Raw genomic sequence first — 14349 nt, 5'->3', positions numbered from 1 at the left:
GAAACTTTCATGTCAGTGTGGTTGAGTTCTTAGTTTGTCTTGTCCTGGTCAGATAGTGCAGTATTAAGCCATTCTGAGCTGAATAAGCCTCAAAACGCTGGGAAAAGCGCTTATTCACACTCTGGGATTGCATACAGTGCACAAAAGAGGGAAAGGCTCTCCCGACAGGAAATTATGGTTTCAACCATAATGCTTTGTTTACTAATATTGTAAAGTAAGACAACTTTCATGTCCGTGTGGCTTGAGTTCTTAGTTTGTCTTGTCCTGGTCAGATAGTGCAGTATTAAGCCATTCTGAGCTGAATAAGCCTCAAAACGCTGGGAAAAGCCGCTTATTCACCACTCTGAGATTGCATACAGTGCACAAAAGAGGGAAAGGCTCTCCCGAAATGAAATTATGGTTTCAACCATAATGTTTGTTTATAATAATAGAAATAAAACTTTCATGTCCGTGTGGTTGAGTTCTTAGTTTGTCTTGTCCTGGTCAGATAGTGCAGTATTAAGCCATTCTGAGCTGAATAAGCCTCAAAACGCTGGGAAAAGCGCTTATTCACACTTCAGATTGCATACAGTGCACAAAAGAGGGAAAGGCTCTCCCGAAATGAAATTATTGGTTTCAACCATAATGTTTGTTTATTATAATAGAAATTAGGAAACTTTCATGTCAGTGTGGTTGAGTTCTTAGTTTGTCTTGTCCTGGTCAGATAGTGCAGTATTAAGCCATTCTGAGCTGAATAAGCCTCAAAACGCTGGGAAAAGCGATTATTCACACTTCAGATTGCATACAGTGCACAAAAGAGGGAAAGGCTCTCCCGAAGAAATTATGGTTTCAACCATAATGTTTGTTTATTATAATAGAAATTAAAACTTTCATGTCCGTGTGGTTGAGTTCTTAGTTTGTCTTGTCCTGGTCAGATAGTGCAGTATTAAGCCATTCTGAGCTGAATAAGCCTCAAAACGCTGGGAAAAGCGCTTATTCACACTCTGGATTGCATACAGTGCACAAAAGAGGGAAAGGCCTCTCCGACAGGAAATTATGGTTTCAACCATAATGCTTGTTTACTAATATTGTAAAGTAAACAACTTTCATGTCCGTGTGGCTGAGTTCTTAGTTTGTCTTGTCCTGGTCAGATAGTGCAGTATTAAGCCATTCTGAGCTGAATAAGCCTCAAAACGCTGGGAAAAGCGCTTATTCACACTCTGAGATTACATACAGTGCACAAAAGAGGGGAAAGGCTCTCCCGAAATGAAATTATTGGTTTCAACCATAATGTTTGTTTATTATAATAGAAATTAGGAAACTTTCATGTCAGTGTGGTTGAGTTCTTAGTTTGTCTTGTCCTGTCAGATAGTGCAGTATTAAGCCATTCTGAGCTGAATAAGCCTCAAAACGCTGGGAAAAGCGATTATTCACACATTCAGATTGCATACAGTGCACAAAAGAGGGAAAGGCTCTCCCGAAATGAAATTATTGGTTTCAACCATAATGTTTGTTTATTATAATAGAAATTAGGAAACTTTCATGTCAGTGTGGTTGAGTTCTTAGTTTGTCTTGTCCTGGTCAGATAATGCAGTATTAAGCCATTCTGAGCTGAATAAGCCTCAAAACGCTGGGAAAAGCGCTTATTCACACTCTGGGATTGCATACAGTGCACAAAAGAGGGAAAGGCTCTCCCGACATGAAATTATGGTTTCAACCATAATGCTTGTTTACTAATATTGTAAAGTAACAACTTTCATGTCAGTGTGGCTGAGTTCTTAGTTTGTCTTGTCCTGGGTCAGATAGTGCAGTATTAAGCCATTCTGAGCTGAATAAGCCTCAAAACGCTGGGAAAAGCGATTATTCACACATTCAGATTGACATACAGTGCACAAAAGAGGGAAAAGGCTCTCCCGAAATGAAATTATTGGTTTCAACCATAATGTTTGTTTATTATAATAGAAATTAGGAAACTTTCATGTCAGTGTGGTTGAGTTCTTAGTTTGTCTTGTCCTGGTCAGATAATGCAGTATTAAGCCATTCTGAGCTGAATAAGCCTCAAAACGCTGGGAAAAGCGCTTATTCACACTCTGGATTGCATACAGTGCACAAAAGAGGGAAAGGCTCTCCCGACATGAAATTATTGGTTTCAACCATAATGCTTGTTTACTATATTGTAAAGTTAACAACTTTCATGTCCGTGTGGCTGAGTTCTTAGTTTGTCTTGTCCTGGTCAGATAGTGCAGTATTAAGCCATTCTGAGCTGAATAAGCCTCAAAACGCTGGGAAAAGCGCTTATTCACACTCTGAGATTACATACAGTGCACAAAAGAGGGAAAGGCTCTCCCGAAATGAAATTATTGGTTTCAACCATAATGCTTGTTTACTAATATATGTAAATTAAGAAACTTTCATGTCAGTGTGGTTGAGTTCTTAGTTTGTCTTGTCCTGGTCAGATAGTGCAGTATTAAGCCATTCTGAGCTGAATAAGCCTCAAAACGCTGGAAAAGCGATTATTCACACATTCAGATTGCATACAGTGCACAAAAGAGGGAAAGGCTCTCCCGACATGAAATTATTGGTTTCAACCATAATGTTTGTTTATTATAATAGAAATTAGGAAACTTCATGTCCAGTGTGGTTGAGTTCTTAGTTTGTCTTGTCCTGGTCAGATAGTGCAGTATTAAGCCATTCTGAGCTGAATAAGCCTCAAAACGCTGGGAAAGCGCTTATTCACACATTCTGAGATTGCATACAGTGCACAAAAGAGGAAAGGCTCTCCCGAAATGAAATTATTGTTTTCAACCATAATGTTTGTTTATTATAATAGAAATTAGAAACTTTCATGTCAGTGTGGTTGAGTTCTTAGTTTGTCTTGTCCTGGTCAGATAGTGCAGTATTAAGCCATTTCTGAGCTGAATAAGCCTCAAAACGCTGGGAAAAGCCGTTTATTCACACATCTGAGATTGCATACAGTGCCACAAAAGAGGGAAAGGCTCTCCCGAAATGGAAATTATTGGTTTCAACCATAATGTTTGTTTATTATAATAGAAATTAGGAACTTTCATGTCCAGTGTGGTTGAGTTCTTAGTTTGTCTTGTCCTGGTCAGATAATGCAGTATTAAGCCATTCTGAGCTGAATAAGCCTCAAAACGCTGGGAAAAGCGCTTATTCACACTCTGGATTGCATACAGTGCACAAAAGAGGGAAAGGCTCTCCCGACAGGAAATTATGGTTTCAACCATAATGCTTGTTTACTAATATTGTAAAGTAAACAACTTTCATGTCCGTGTGGCTGAGTTCTTAGTTTTGTCTTGTCCTGGTCAGATAGTGCAGTATTAAGCCATTCTGAGCTGAATAAGCCTCAAAACGCTGGGAAAAGCGATTATTCACACATTCAGATTGCATACAGTGCACAAAAGAGGGAAAGGCTCTCCCCGAAATGAAATTATTGGTTTCAACCATAATGTTTGTTTATTATAATAGAAATTAGGAAACTTTCATGTCAGTGTGGTTGAGTTCTTAGTTTGTCTTGTCCTGGTCAGATAATGCAGTATTAAGCCATTCTGAGCTGAATAAGCCTCAAAACGCTGGGAAAAGCCGCTTATTCACACTCTGAGATTACATACAGTGCACAAAAGAGGGAAAGGCTCTCCCGAAATGAAATTATGGTTTCAACCATAATGTTGTTTATTAAATAGACAACTTTCATGTCAGTGTGGTTGAGTTCTTAGTTTGTCTTGTCCTGGTCAGATAGTGCAGTATTAAGCCATTCTGAGCTGAATAAGCCTCAAAACGCTGGGAAAAGCGCTTATTCACACTTCAGATTGCATACAGTGCACAAAAGAGGGAAAGGCTCTCCCGAAATGAAATTATTGGTTTCAACCATAATGTTTGTTTATTATAATAGAAATTAGGAAACTTTCATGTCAGTGTGGTTGAGTTCTTAGTTTGTCTTGTCCTGGTCAGATAGTGCAGTATTAAGCCATTCTGAGCTGAATAAGCCTCAAAACGCTGGGAAAAGCGCTTATTCACACTTCAGATTGCATACAGTGCACAAAAGGGAAAGGCTCTCCCGAAATGAAATTATTGGTTTCAACCATAATGTTTGTTTATTATAATAGAAATTAGGAAACTTTCATGTCAGTGTGGTTGAGTTCTTAGTTTGTCTTGTCCTGGTCAGATAGTGCAGTATTAAGCCATTCTGAGCTGAATAAGCCTCAAAACGCTGGGAAAAGCGCTTATTCACACTCTGGATTGCATACAGTGCACAAAAGAGGGAAAGGCTCTCCCGACAGGAAATTATGGTTTCAACCATAATGCTTGTTTACTAATATTGAAAGTAAACAACTTTCATGTCCGTGTGGCTGAGTTCTTAGTTTGTCTTGTCCTGGTCAGATAGTGCAGTATTAAGCCATTCTGAGCTGAATAAGCCTCAAAACGCTGGAAAAGCGCTTATTCACACTCTGGATTGCATACAGTGCACAAAAGAGGGAAAGGCGCTTAAAACTTTCATGTCCGTGTGGTTGAGTTCTTAGTTTGTCTTGTCCTGGTCAGATAGTGCAGTATTAAGCCATTCTGAGCTGAATAGCCTCAAAACGCTGGGAAAAGCGATTATTCACACTTGGATTGCATACAGTGCACAAAAGAGGGAAAGGCTCTCCCGAAGAAATTATTGGTTTCAACCATAATGTTTGTTTATTATAATAGAAATTAGGAAACTTTCATGTCAGTGTGGTTGAGTTCTTAGTTTGTCTTGTCCTGGTCAGATAGTGCAGTATTAAGCCATTCTGAGCTGAATAAGCCTCAAAACGCTGGGAAAAGCGCTTATTCACACTCTGGGATTGCATACAGTGCACAAAAGAGGGAAAGGCTCTCCCGACAGGAAATTATGGTTTCAACCATAATGCTTGTTTACTAATATTGTAAAGTAAACAACTTTCATGTCCGTGTGGCTGAGTTCTTAGTTTGTCTTGTCCTGGTCAGATAGTGCAGTATTAAGCCATTCTGAGCTGAATAAGCCTCAAAACGCTGGGAAAAGCGCTTATTCACACTCTGATTACATACAGTGCACAAAAGAGGGAAAGGCTCTCCCGAAATGAAATTATTGGTTTCAACCATAATGTTTGTTTATTATAATAGAAATTAGGAAACTTTCATGTCAGTGTGGTTGAGTTCTTAGTTTGTCTTGTCCTGGTCAGATAGTGCAGTATTAAGCCATTCTGAGCTGAATAAGCCTCAAAACGCTGGAAAAGCGATTATTCACACATGATTGCATACAGTGCACAAAAGAGGGAAAGGCTCTCCCGAAGAAATTATTGGTTTCAACCATAATGTTTGTTTATTATAATAGAAATTGAAACTTTCATGTCAGTGTGGTTGAGTTCTTAGTTTGTCTTGTCCTGGTCAGATAGTGCAGTATTAAGCCATTCTGAGCTGAATAAGCCTCAAAACGCTGGGAAAAGCGCTTATTCACACTCTGGGATTGCATACAGTGCACAAAAGAGGGAAAGGCTCTCCCGACAGGAAATTATGGTTTCAACCATAATGCTTGTTTATAATATTGTAAAGTAAACAACTTTCATGTCCGTGTGGCTGAGTTCTTAGTTTGTCTTGTCCTGGTCAGATAGTGCAGTATTAAGCCATTCTGAGCTGAATAAGCCTCAAAACGCTGGGAAAAGCGCTTATTCACACATTCAGATTGCATACAGTGCACAAAAGAGGGAAAGGCTCTCCCGAAATGAAATTATTGGTTTCAACCATAATGTTTGTTTATTATAATAGAAATTAGGAAACTTTCATGTCAGTGTGGTTGAGTTCTTAGTTTGTCTTGTCCTGGTCAGATAGTGCAGTATTAAGCCATTCTGAGCTGAATAAGCCTCAAAACGCTGGGAAAAGCGCTTATTCACACTCTGGGATTGCATACAGTGCACAAAAGAGGGAAAGGCTCTCCCGACAGGAAATTATGGTTTCAACCATAATGCTTGTTTACTAAATTGTAAAGTAAACAACTTTCATGTCCGTGTGGCTGAGTTCTTAGTTTGTCTTGTCCTGGTCAGATAGTGCAGTATTAAGCCATTCTGAGCTGAATAAGCCTCAAAACGCTGGGAAAAGCGCTTATTCACACTCTGAGATTACATACAGTGCACAAAAGAGGGAAAGGCTCTCCCGAAATGAAATTATTGGTTTCAACCATAATGTTTGTTTATTATAATAGAAATTAGGAAACTTTCATGTCAGTGTGGTTGAGTTCTTAGTTTGTCTTGTCCTGGTCAGATAGTGCAGTATTAAGCCATTCTGAGCTGAATAAGCCTCAAAACGCTGGGAAAAGCGCTTATTCACACTTGATTGCATACAGTGCACAAAAGAGGGAAAGGCTCTCCCGAAATGAAATTATTGGTTTCAACCATAATGTTTGTTTATTATAATAGAAATTAAAAACTTTCATGTCAGTGTGGTTGAGTTCTTAGTTTGTCTTGTCCTGGTCAGATAGTGCAGTATTAAGCCATTCTGAGCTGAATAAGCCTCAAAACGCTGGGAAAAGCGCTTATTCACACTCTGGATTGCATACAGTGCACAAAAGAGGGAAAGGCTCTCCCGAAGAAATTATGGTTTCAACCATAATGCTTGTTTACTAATATTGTAAAGTAAACAACTTTCATGTCCGTGTGGCTGAGTTCTTAGTTTGTCTTGTCCTGGTCAGATAGTGCAGTATTAAGCCATTCTGAGCTGAATAAGCCTCAAAACGCTGGGAAAAGCGCTTATTCACACTTCAGATTGCATACAGTGCACAAAAGAGGGAAAGGCTCTCCCGAAATGAAATTATTGGTTTCAACCATAATGTTTGTTTATTATAATAGAAATTAGGAAACTTTCATGTCAGTGTGGTGAGTTCTTAGTTTGTCTTGTCCTGGTCAGATAGTGCAGTATTAAGCCATTCTGAGCTGAATAAGCCTCAAAACGCTGGAAAAGCGCTTATTCACACTCTGGGATTGCATACAGTGCACAAAAGAGGGAAAGGCTCTCCCGACAGGAAATTATGGTTTCAACCATAATGCTTGTTTACTATATTGTAAAGTAAACAACTTTCATGTCCGTGTGGCTGAGTTCTTAGTTTGTCTTGTCCTGGTCAGATAGTGCAGTATTAAGCCATTCTGAGCTGAATAAGCCTCAAAACGCTGGGAAAAGCGCTTATTCACATAGATTGCATACAGTGCACAAAAGAGGGAAAGGCTCCCCGAAATGAAATTATTGGTTTCAATAATGTTTGTTTATTATAATAGAAATTAGGAAACTTTCATGTCAGTGTGGTGAGTTCTTAGTTTGTCTTGTCCTGGTCAGATAGCAGTATTAAGCCATTCTGAGCTGAATAAGCCTCAAAACGCTGGGAAAAGCGATTATTCACACATTGGATTGCATACAGTGCACAAAAGAGGGAAAGGCTCTCCCGAAATGAAATTATTGGTTTCAACCATAATGTTTGTTTATTTAATAGAAATTAGAAACTTTCATGTCAGTGTGGTTGAGTTCTTAGTTTGTCTTGTCCTGGTCAGATAGTGCAGTATTAAGCCATTCTGAGCTGAATAAGCCTCAAAACGCTGGGAAAAGCGCTTATTCACACTCTGGATTGCATACAGTGCACAAAAGAGGGAAAGGCTCTCCCGACAGGAAATTATGGTTTCAACCATAATGTTGTTTACAACTTTCATGTCCGTGTGGTGAGTTCTTAGTTTGTCTTGTCCTGGTCAGATAGTGCAGTATTAAGCCATTCTGAGCTGAATAAGCCTCAAAACGCTGGGAAAAGCGTTATTCACACTCAGATTGCATACAGTGCACAAAAGAGGGAAAGGCTCTCCCGAAATGAAATTATTGGTTTCAACCATAATGTTTGTTTATTATAATAGAAATTAGGAAACTTTCATGTCAGTGTGGTTGAGTTCTTAGTTTGTCTTGTCCTGGTCAGATAGTGCAGTATTAAGCCATTCTGAGCTGAATAAGCCTCAAAACGCTGGGAAAAGCGATTATTCACACATTCAGATTGCATACAGTGCACAAAAGAGGGAAAGGCTCTCCCGAAATGAAATTATTGGTTTCAACCATAATGTTTGTTTATATAATAGAAATTAGGAAACTTTCATGTCAGTGTGGTTGAGTTCTTAGTTTGTCTTGTCCTGGTCAGATAGTGCAGTATTAAGCCATTCTGAGCTGAATAAGCCTCAAAACGCTGGAAAAGCGCTTATTCACACTCTGGGATTGCATACAGTGCACAAAAGAGGGAAAGGCTCTCCCGAAATGAAATTATTGGTTTCAACCATAATGTTGTTTATAAATAAATAAACAACTTTCATGTCAGTGTGGTGAGTTCTTAGTTTGTCTTGTCCTGGTCAGATAGTGCAGTATTAAGCCATTCTGAGCTGAATAAGCCTCAAAACGCTGGGAAAAGCGCTTATTCACACTCTGAGATTGCATACAGTGCACAAAAGAGGGAAAGGCTCTCCCGAAAGGAAATTATTGGTTTCAACCATAATGTTTGTTTATTATAAAGAAATTAGAAACTTTCATGTCAGTGTGGTTGAGTTCTTAGTTTGTCTTGTCCTGGTCAGATAGTGCAGTATTAAGCCATTCTGAGCTGAATAAGCCTCAAAACGCTGGGAAAAGCGATTATTCACACTTCAGATTGCATACAGTGCACAAAAGAGGGAAAGGCTCTCCCGAATGAAATTATTGGTTTCAACCATAATGTTTGTTTATTATAATAGAAATTAGGAAACTTTCATGTCCGTGTGGTGAGTTCTTAGTTTGTCTTGTCCTGGTCAGATAGTGCAGTATTAAGCCATTCTGAGCTGAATAAGCCTCAAAACGCTGGGAAAAGCGCTTATTCACACTCTGGATTGCATACAGTGCACAAAAGAGGGAAAGGCTCTCCCGACAGGAAATTATGGTTTCAACCATAATGCTTGTTTACTAATATTGTAAAGTAAACAACTTTCATGTCCGTGTGGCTGAGTTCTTAGTTTGTCTTGTCCTGGTCAGATAGTGCAGTATTAAGCCATTCTGAGCTGAATAAGCCTCAAAACGCTGGGAAAAGCGCATTATTCACACACTTCTGAGATTACATACAGTGCACAAAAGAGGGAAAGGCTCTCCCGAAATGAAATTATTGGTTTCAACCATAATGTTTGTTTATTATAATAGAAATTATGAAACTTTCATGTCAGTGTGGTTGAGTTCTTAGTTTGTCTTGTCCTGGTCAGATAGTGCAGTATTAAGCCATTCTGAGCTGAATAAGCCTCAAAACGCTGGGAAAAGCGCTTATTCACACTCTGGAGATTGCATACAGTGCACAAAAGAGGGAAAGGCTCTCCCGACAGGAAATTATGGTTTCAACCATAATGCTTGTTTACTAATATTGTAAAGTAAACAACTTTCATGTCCGTGTGGCTGAGTTCTTAGTTTGTCTTGTCCTGGTCAGATAGTGCAGTATTAAGCCATTCTGAGCTGAATAAGCCTCAAAACGCTGGGAAAAGCGCTTATTCACACATCTGAGATTACATACAGTGCACAAAAGAGGGAAAGGCTCTCCCGAAATGAAATTATTGGTTTCAACCATAATGCTTTGTTTATATATATAGAAATTAAGAAACTTTCATGTCAGTGTGGTTGAGTTCTTAGTTTGGTCTTGTCCTGGTCAGATAGTGCAGTATTAAGCCATTCTGAGGCTGAATAAGCCTCAAAACGCTGGGAAAAGCGCTTATTCACACTCTGGGATTGCATACAGTGCACAAAAGAGGGAAAGGCTCTCCCGACAGGAAATTATGGTTTCAAACCATAATGCTTGTTTACTAATATTGTAAAGTAAACAACTTTCATGTCCGTGTGGCTGAGTTCTTAGTTTGTCTTGTCCTGGTCAGATAGTGCAGTATTAAGCCATTCTGAGCTGAATAAGCCTCAAAACGCTGGGAAAAGCGCTTATTCACACTCTGGGATTGCATACAGTGCACAAAAGAGGGAAAGGCTCTCCCGACAGGAAATTATGGTTTCAACCATAATGCTTGTTTACTAATATTGTAAAGTAAACAACTTTCATGTCCGTGTGGCTGAGTTCTTAGTTTGTCTTGTCCTGGTCAGATAGTGCAGTATTAAGCCATTCTGAGCTGAATAAGCCTCAAAACGCTGGGAAAAGCGCTTATTCACACATTCAGATTAGCATACAGTGCACAAAAGAGGGAAAAGGCTCTCCCGACAGGAAATTATTGGTTTCAACCATTAATGTTGTTTATTTAATAGTAAATTAGGAAACTTTCATGTCCGTGTGGCTGAGTTCTTAGTTTGTCTTGTCTGGTCAGATAGTGCAGTATTAAGCCATTCTGAGCTGAATAAGCCTCAAAACGCTGGGAAAAGCGATTATTCACACATTCAGATTGCATACAGTGCACAAAAGAGGGGAAAGGCTCTCCCGAAATGAAATTATTGGTTTCAACCATAATGTTTGTTTATTATAATAGAAATTATGAAACTTTCATGTCAGTGTGGTTGAGTTCTTAGTTTGTCTTGTCCTGGTCAGATAGTGCAGTATTAAGCCATTCTGAGCTGAATAAGCCTCAAAACGCTGGGAAAAGCGCTTATTCACACTCTGAGATTACATACAGTGCACAAAAGAGGGAAAGGCTCTCCCGAAATGAAATTATTGGTTTCAACCATAATGTTTGTTTATTATAATAGAAATTAGGAAACTTTCATGTCAGTGTGGTTGAGTTCTTAGTTTGTCTTGTCCTGGTCAGATAATGCAGTATTAAGCCATTCTGAGCTGAATAAGCCTCAAAACGCTGGGAAAAGCGATTATTCACACTCTGGGATTGCATACAGTGCACAAAAGAGGGAAAGGCTCTCCCGACAGGAAATTATGGTTTCAACCATAATGCTTGTTTACTAATATTGTAAAGTAAACAACTTTCATGTCCGTGTGGCTGAGTTCTTAGTTTGTCTTGTCCTGGTCAGATAGTGCAGTATTAAGCCATTCTGAGCTGAATAAGCCTCAAAACGCTGGGAAAAGCGATTATTCACACTCTGAGATTACATACAGTGCACAAAAGAGGGAAAGGCTCTCCCGAAATGAAATTATTGGTTTCAACCATAATGTTTGTTTATTATAATAGAAATTAGGAAACTTTCATGTCAGTGTGGTTGAGTTCTTAGTTTGTCTTGTCCTGGTCAGATAGTGCAGTATTAAGCCATTCTGAGCTGAATAAGCCTCAAAACGCTGGGAAAAGCGCTTATTCACACTCTGGGATTGCATACAGTGCACAAAAGAGGGAAAGGCTCTCCCGACAGGAAATTATGGTTTCAACCATAATGCTTGTTTACTAATATTGTAAAGTAAACAACTTTCATGTCCGTGTGGCTGAGTTCTTAGTTTGTCTTGTCCTGGTCAGATAGTGCAGTATTAAGCCATTCTGAGCTGAATAAGCCTCAAAACGCTGGGAAAAGCGATTATTCACACTCTGAGATTACATACAGTGCACAAAAGAGGGAAAGGCTCTCCCGAAATGAAATTATTGGTTTCAACCATAATGTTTGTTTATTATAATAGAAATTAGAAACTTTCATGTCAGTGTGGTTGAGTTCTTAGTTTGTCTTGTCCTGGTCAGATAGTGCAGTATTAAGCCATTCTGAGCTGAATAAGCCTCAAAACGCTGGGAAAAGCGCTTATTCACACTCTGGAGATTGCATACAGTGCACAAAAGAGGGAAAGGCTCTCCCGACAGGAAATTATGGTTTCAACCATAATGCTTGTTTACTAATATTGTAAAGTAAACAACTTTCATGTCCGTGTGGCTGAGTTCTTAGTTTGTCTTGTCCTGGTCAGATAGTGCAGTATTAAGCCATTCTGAGCTGAATAAGCCTCAAAACGCTGGGAAAAGCGCTTATTCACACTCTGGGATTGCATACAGTGCACAAAAGAGGGAAAGGCTCTCCCGACATGAAATTATTGGTTTCAACCATAATGCTTGTTTACTAATATTGTAAAGTAAACAACTTTCATGTCCAGTGTGGCTGAGTTCTTAGTTTGTCTTGTCCTGGTCAGATAGTGCAGTATTAAGCCATTCTGAGCTGAATAAGCCTCAAAACGCTGGGAAAAGCGCTTATTCACACTCTGGGATTGCATACAGTGCACAAAAGAGGGAAAGGCTCTCCCGACAAGGAAATTATTGGTTTCAACCATAATGCTTGTTTACTAATATGTAAAGTAAACAACTTTCATGTCCGTGTGGCTGAGTTCTTAGTTTGTCTTGTCCTGGTCAGATAGTGCAGTATTAAGCCATTCTGAGCTGAATAAGCCTCAAAACGCTGGGAAAAGCGCTTATTCACACTCTGGGATTGCATACAGTGCACAAAAGAGGGAAAGGCTCTCCCGACAGGAAATTATGGTTTCAACCATAATGCTTGTTTACTAATATTGTAAAGTAAACAACTTTCATGTCCGTGTGGCTGAGTTCTTAGTTTGTCTTGTCCTGGTCAGATAGTGCAGTATTAAGCCATTCTGAGCTGAATAAGCCTCAAAACGCTGGGAAAAGCGCTTATTCACACATTGCAGATTACATACAGTGCACAAAAGAGGGAAAGGCTCTCCCGACAGGAAATTATGGTTTCAACCATAATGTTTGTTTATTATAATAGTAAATTAGGAAACTTTCATGTCCGTGTGGCTGAGTTCTTAGTTTGTCTTGTCCTGGTCAGATAGTGCAGTATTAAGCCATTCTGAGCTGAATAAGCCTCAAAACGCTGGGAAAAGCGATTATTCACACATCTGAGATTGCATACAGTGCACAAAAGAGGGAAAGGCTCTCCCGACATGAAATTATTGGTTTCAACCATAATGCTTGTTTACTAATATTGTAAAGTAAAACAACTTCATGTCCGTGTGGTTGAGTTCTTAGTTTGTCTTGTCCTGGTCAGATAGTGCAGTATTAAGCCATTCTGAGCTGAATAAGCCTCAAAACGCTGGGAAAAGCGCTTATTCACACTCTGAGATTGCATACAGTGCACAAAAGAGGGAAAGGCTCTCCCGAAATGAAATTATTGGTTTCAACCATAATGTTTGTTTATTATAATAGTAAATTAGGAAACTTTCATGTCAGTGTGGTTGAGTTCTTAGTTTGTCTTGTCCTGGTCAGATAAGTGCAGTATTAAGCCATTCTGAGCTGAATAAGCCTCAAAACGCTGGGAAAAGCGCTTATTCACACTCTGGGATTGCATACAGTGCACAAAAGAGGGAAAGGCTCTCCCGACAGGAAATTATGGTTTCAACCATAATGCTTGTTTACTAATATTGTAAAGTAAACAACTTTCATGTCCGTGTGGCTGAGTTCTTAGTTTGTCTTGTCCTGGTCAGATAGTGCAGTATTAAGCCATTCTGAGCTGAATAAGCCTCAAAACGCTGGGAAAAGCGATTATTCACACATCTCAGATTGCATACAGTGCACAAAAGAGGGAAAGGCTCTCCCGAAATGAAATTATTGGTTTCAACCATAATGTTTGTTTATTATAATAGAAATTAGGAAACTTTCATGTCAGTGTGGTTGAGTTCTTAGTTTGTCTTGTCCTGGTCAGATAGTGCAGTATTAAGCCATTCTGAGCTGAATAAGCCTCAAAACGCTGGGAAAAGCGCTTATTCACACTCTGGGATTGCATACAGTGCACAAAAGAGGGAAAGGCTCTCCCGACAGGAAATTATGGTTTCAACCATAATGCTTGTTTACTAATATTGTAAAGTAAACAACTTTCATGTCCGTGTGGCTGAGTTCTTAGTTTGTCTTGTCCTGGTCAGATAGTGCAGTATTAAGCCATTCTGAGCTGAATAAGCCTCAAAACGCTGGGAAAAGCGCTTATTCACACATTCAGATTACATACAGTGCACAAAAGAGGGAAAGGCTCTCCCGAAATGAAATTATTGGTTTCAACCATAATGTTTGTTTATTATAATAGAAATTAGGAAACTTTCATGTCAGTGTGGTTGAGTTCTTAGTTTGTCTTGTCCTGGTCAGATAGTGCAGTATTAAGCCATTCTGAGCTGAATAAGCCTCAAAACGCTGGGAAAAGCGCTTATTCACACTCTGGGATTGCATACAGTGCACAAAAGAGGGAAAGGCTCTCCCGACAGGAAATTATGGTTTCAACCATAATGCTTGTTTACTAATATTGTAAAGTAAACAACTTTCATGTCCGTGTGGCTGAGTTCTTAGTTTGTCTTGTCCTGGTCAGATAGTGCAGTATTAAGCCATTCTGAGCTGAATAAGCCTCAAAACGCTGGGAAAAGCGCTTATTCACACTCTGAGATTACATACAGTGCACAAAAGAGGGAAAGGCTCT

This window comes from Lates calcarifer, linkage group LG16_LG22, assembly GCF_001640805.2.
Source record: "Lates calcarifer isolate ASB-BC8 linkage group LG16_LG22, TLL_Latcal_v3, whole genome shotgun sequence".
Classification (NCBI taxonomy): domain Eukaryota; kingdom Metazoa; phylum Chordata; class Actinopteri; family Centropomidae; genus Lates; species Lates calcarifer.
Note: the sequence above shows the minus strand (reverse complement) of the source record.